This window comes from Neovison vison, chromosome 6, assembly GCF_020171115.1.
Source record: "Neovison vison isolate M4711 chromosome 6, ASM_NN_V1, whole genome shotgun sequence".
In the NCBI taxonomy this organism is placed as follows: Eukaryota; Metazoa; Chordata; class Mammalia; order Carnivora; family Mustelidae; genus Neogale; species Neogale vison.
Window position 1 is genome coordinate 94,802,545 of NC_058096.1, and position 6,000 is coordinate 94,808,544.

Genomic DNA, 6,000 nt, shown 5'->3' on the forward strand with positions numbered 1-6,000 from the left:
ACTTTTTTCTGTTATCTGAACCACTATTGTCATGATTGGTTAAGGCTGGCAATTGACTTAGAGCTTTTAGTTAAAGAAGGGCTCCTGGTGGCTCAGGTTGACTCTTGATTTTGGCTCAGGTCACGATCTCAGGGTTTTAGGATTGAACCTGCATCAGGTTTCCCACTCAGCAGGGAGTCCACTTCTCCCTCTCCCTCTGTCCCTCCCCCTGCTCATGCACTAGCTCATGCCCTCTTGCTCTCAAATAAATAAGCAAATCGTTTTTAAAAAACTGTTAGTTAAAGGGTAAAAGCTGTTTCAGAACCACTGAGACTTTCTAGGTTTTTTTTTTTTTTTTCTGGAAAAAGGAAAATATTCAGGGCAAAATAAAGTAAACCATGAGCAATAAACAGTATTTCAGTTCATAGGAATTAACCAAGAAGATTTTTTCTTCAGCATTCTACTTTTCAGGGAAAAAAATTACAACAAAAGCAAAATATATTTTTTCAAATTCAATGTGAAGTATAATTTATTTTATTCCTTGATATACCACCATATTTTAACATATTTAGAAATCTGCACATCATAGTTTTCCTACCACTCATAACTGGATAGTGTTAGTCATCTAACTCACTGAAAATAAACTTCACTTACATGAGGAAAAAACAAAATATATTTATCTGGGATTAAAAGTGTTCAGAAATGCATTCAGTTTAAACTACCCTATTTGTTTATATACTATACAATATCTATAAGAATTATCAACCATTACATATCAATCATGCTCTCTGAAAAGGACTTTCATTTACCTATATTTTGAGTCTCACAATAACCCTTTGAAATGGGTATAGCAATTCTCATCACCATTTTACAAATGAAGGAGTGGAGCTCCAGAGGGCCATATAATGTTACCAAGTAGAAAGTGGCTCACTTACTACTATTGCTAAGTCCTGTATTCTTTCTATATTTATCATACCATACTTACAAAGACATAAACACATAAACACATACATATATACATGTTGTTACATGTATATTTAATATGCATGTGTGTATATATGTGTGTGTGTATGTGTGTGTATAAAACCTGAATTTTGAATAAGAACTTCCAGGTTATTTCTAAGCTGGAACCCAGGAAACTAGCAAGACCCATTCCTGGTTTCACTTCATGGTAAAATGGAATCTGTATGAAGCAAATCCCATGGTTGCCAGCTCCTTTAGTGAGACATGTACTGTCCTTGCTAGACTTATTGTCTTGAGTCTATTTGGGCTTTTGGGGGTGTCCTAGGCTACAAGTGCCTTTTCCTCCTTTGTTGGAAGAAGTTTTAAAGCACGGTCCCTATTTCTTCTTCACGGTTCTTCAAGTTCTCGTTTCCCATGAGGATGTTTTCAGCAATTTCCAAAGCAGCATTGTCCAATAGAACTTTGTGCAATGCTGGAAATGTTCTATATCTACATTGTTCAATTAAGTAGCCATTAGCCACATATGGCTATTGGGCACTTGAAATATGGCTAGTGTGATTAAAAAATTAAAGATTTAAAGTTAATTAAACACTAATGTTGATTAATTAAAATCTAAATAGGTACATGTGGCTAATGATACCATATTGGGCAGAATGGTTCTAGACAGTTTAAGATTATGGTTTACAGGGCCCAGAGCATCCCAGCAACAACATCCTTGCAGGATCACTCTGTGAGGGCATAATAGAAGTTATGTATTTAGTTATGAATTGTGCCTTAGTTGGTTCTAGATGGGGTCTGAAGCAAATCTTTAATATTAGAATTAAGAAGGTATATAGGGATCTTTAACTAAAAGATAACAAATGAAGGGAAAATATGTTGTGGTAAATATTGAGATAAAAGAACAGAACATTACCATTTGAGCTGAATTTGAGTTTCTAAACTTTACACATTGGAACAGAACAGAACAATTCAATTCAATATAAAATTTTTCTTCTTGCCAATACAATTATTAGGGTTACAAGAATCCAATTAATAAAGTTGAGATTTTCTTAGGGACTTTAAGAGAAGCAAGAAGAAACACATAGAACATCAGATTTGCTGCATGTTAGAGTGGACTAGAACTGTAGGACCATCTCTAATGAAATTATCTACTTGAAAGACTAGTGAAGATTCAATGAAATTAGTTATGAAAGGACCTAGCATAGTGCCTCACAGTTGATTTATATTAGCACTTATAATGATCATTTAATTCTGCCTGGATCTTTTTAAGGCCTCTTCCAAGTACCTGTGAGAACATAGGAAAATGCTTAGGATAATTTATTTGAAAAATTATTTTTTGGGAATAGACCATAGAAGAGGAAGTACAGGCAACACGAAGGCAAGTAGAGAAATGTCATAGCCACATCCCCATTTTCAAATTACTACCATAGGGAGAACTGTTGCTGAAGAAGGTGGGTCAGGTACGTTGGGTCAGACAACAATGAAGAACCATGAAGAACGTTGGGTCAGACAACAATGAAACAGTGAGATCAGAGGGAAGAAGAAGAGGAAGAAAATGTAGGTAACACAAGTGTTTGTATTTTAGGTATTTGTATCTGTGGCTTTTATTGAATGTACTTTACTGATGCTAATGTTCTTGTCAAAAATAACCCAAGAAAAGAAGCAGGGAAGAATATTCGAGTGAATATTCAAGTGAAAAGGACACTGACCTTGGAACTGAGTTATTGGGATTCCAATTCTAACTTCTCAGTCATGAGACTTAGACTAATCATCATCTTTTGGTCCCCAAATTCCCCTTCTTGGAAAACAATGATCTGCATGATGCTGAATGATCTTTATGGTTATTCCAGCCCTAAAACTCAAAAGCATAATTCTAAATATGAAACCACTTGTGGGTTCTAGTCCTCCAGATCCCAGGAAGCTTTGCTGCTCTATCAGGAAAGCCTATTGTTTTAGTCCTCTAACTTGTTTCTGTAATCCTAAATATCAAGTTGTGTGAAGAGTGGTATCTCAATCAGCATGCACAAAAGCAGTTGGTATGGTGGGAGTGAGTGACAGTGGGTGGGTGAACAGATTATAGAGGAATAGAAAGAGGTTAGAAGAGAGTAGCATGTGTGAAAAAGAAAGTAGACCTTCCTCTTTTAGCATTCTTTTGCTAATTCTCCAATAACAGCTATCCAAAGTCAAATGCCAAAATGAGGGCAAGAGAATTGCTTGGAGTTTGGAGTTAAGCAGACCTGAACATCTAACTTCATTTTTCTTATCTTTGTGATATTTGCAGTTAGCAGATATTATGAAGATTAAATGAGATAATATTACCCAGCAGATAGTAGATGTTCAGTAAATATTTTCTTAACTTGGCCTCCTCAAATTAGTTCAATTCTTTCCCATTTACCCATAATATAAAAGACTAACCAAAGAAACAGCCATGCAGGGCTGCTTAGAGATCTATATCTAGAGGATGTAAATAATCTGGGGAGGGGAGGGAAGGAAGGGTACTAAAGAGAGGAAAAAATCATAGCCAGGAATAGATAGCCCAGGCTCGCCATTAATGAAGTGAAGCCTCACAGTTCTCTGGTTCCTGAAAGCCACAAAAATGTTCATCAGAATAACAACCTGCTTTTCCAACACTTTGCCAGTAGGAAGATTCACCGCACAGACAGAAGACATAGAAAGCGGAGCCACCCATCCTTTTCCCACCTGAAGTTAGCAAATATGGATTCCCACTCCTTGCTCCTCGACCCAAGTCCGGAGTACCTCCTTCCAAGAGGAGTCCGGGGGAAGGCACAGAACCGCGGAACGCAGAACACCTATACCTGTCTCTCCAGTTGGCTTATTCCATCTGATCCTCCTTACATGGTTCTAACGCAGTTTCTGCCTGCGGGAAGTGCTGGGAAGCGGTGAGCCGCCAGTTCTCCCGCGCTGTTAGCTCTCGGCCTCGCCGAACTTTCAGCACCGCGGACAGCGCCCATCACTGCTGTCCGCTCGCTCTCAGGCCCACGCTCCACCCTCGTGCTGCTTTGCTGCCTAGGATGTTCTTCAGGACCCCTTACCCGGGGGGATAGGCGAGTTTACACTCTGTGGTCCTTGGCCAACTCCTTCCAGGGGCTGGCCTCATCACTCCGAACATTCCATCTGCTCCCCCTCCCAAGTTTTTCCTCTGAATTTGCATCCAGTTCAAGACTCTCAGTTCAGGCAGGACTCTGAATGGAGTCTCGCACAGACAGTGCGGTGAGGAGTGCTAGGAGCAGAGGAGAGACCCCTGCTGTTCTAGTTTTCTTCTGTCTTTCCTCTGTTTTCCCTTTGCTTCTAGTCATTTGGCGACTTCTATCTTACTTTTCTATCACAATCTAAAATACACGTGTGGGGGGTGACTCTCGAGAGGGAAGAAGGTTTGGGGCTCCATCACGCGAGGCCGCACTGCCTTACTCTGGTCCTCTGGATTTGTAAGAAACGAATGTATTTGGGATGGGGGAAGAAAGAAAGCTCAGACGGGGTGAATAAGTGCGGGCGAGAATCCTCTCCCCAGGGCTGCCCTCTCTGGCCAGAGATCTTCCCTGGACATTTCTCCCATCACGTCCTTCTCGCTGCCCCGCCACGTATCACCACTCTCTGGGGACAGATACCCCTTGTGTAGCGCACCAGCCTAGTCTGGGTATCAGGCTCAGCTGGAGTCCTTTTGAAGAGTTTTGCTCCCAGGTAAAAGGACAGACGTTGTCCCCGCTCTCCCCTCGGGCTACGGCCGGAAAAACGTCCTTCCTTTCCGTGGGCTCAGTCCGAGGCCCATAATCTAGCTGCGGGAGCTGGGTGTATGACAAGGCAGGGAGAAAAGGACAGGCCCGGCATCTGTGGAGACCCAGGCGACCCGGACACTGCTCGAAGCTCCCTCCTCTGTGTCACTCCAGTCGCGCCAGGGCTGCATTTGCCCCAACCCCGCCTCCCCTGAATCGGAACCTGGCGTCCCCAGACCCCGGACACTGTCCATTCCTGGCCAGATACAGAGAGACCCCAACCCAGTTCCTTCCTTCTTCCAACGGACCCCTTCCCGGAGGGCGCCCTCAGCCTCCGCGCCATGTTCCTGTTTCCCCCCTCCCTCTGGCTCCGGCTCCCTCGTTCATTCAACAAGAAGCGACCATCCTATTAGTGGGGGTCTAATTTGGGTGCAGGGTTTGTGGAGGGGAGCAGACTGCGGCGAAGGGTTACGTTAACTCACCAGAGGGCTGGAGGCGATTAACAGGCTGCGGGGACTGGTGGCTAGTCGTCTGCACTTACAGCGCCAGAGTCTGTCTCTCCCACTGTGATGCGGAGTGGTGGTGGCAAAGGAAGGCAGGAGGTAGCCGCTGCTGCTGAACAGCTCCTCAATTATTCAGTTCGACCCCCTCCTCACCTCCCTCCAGGCAGCCTGTCAGTCTTCTTTCCAGCTCGCCTGTCTCCGCCTTCCTGGAGTCACGTGGGCGGCCCATTACATTATTGAGCTGAGGCCTCTCTCCAGACGCCCCCGCCTCCCAGCGCGCACACACGCACACGCGCGCGGGAGCGCGCGTACACACACACACACACACACACACACACACACACACACCCCAGCTTTATGCCACTCTGTGGTCTACTGAGCCTCCGGGTGCCGTTTCCAATATCTCAGGCTGTCCTAAGGCTTATGGGGCCCCTTGCCTGTTCCCTGCCCTGAGAAAGCAGGGCCAGGCAGAAGTCTGCAGTGTGTGTATTGAGAAGACATCCTCCAGCAGCTCCACCTTTGCTGGACTTGGCGCTGAACTACGCAGGTTCTCCAGACCTGCTTCCTACCCTCTGAAATCTTCCCTCCTCCTTTGCTGAGCCTTGCTGCTCTTAAATTTATTCCACTTCCCCAGCATTACTGGAGAGAAGGGATGGGAGAGATTGATTTCATCTCTCTTCCTAAAAAAGATAAGACCCTCCTCCTTCTCCAAAACTCAAGTAGGTCAAATTCATCTTTGGGTTCTCAGCATCTTATGAATGGAAAGACTGTGGGTTTGAGATTTGAAGACCCACCAGGAATTCTAGTCGGTGTGAGCTTGGGTT

The 6,000-nt window shown here is 44.1% G+C and overlaps 1 protein-coding gene across 1 annotated transcript in view; it reads right to left on the reverse strand.

Annotated features, from left to right (window-relative positions):
- SLC7A14 (solute carrier family 7 member 14) overlaps window positions 1–5,401 on the reverse strand; it is a 116,682-nt gene extending 111,281 nt beyond the window's left edge. Inside the window, exon 1 of the mRNA XM_044251777.1 lies at window positions 5,156–5,401. The gene's annotated coding sequence lies outside the window, so the exon portion shown is untranslated. The remainder of the gene's footprint in view (window positions 1–5,155) is intronic.
- Window positions 5,402–6,000: the final 599 nt, after the last annotated feature.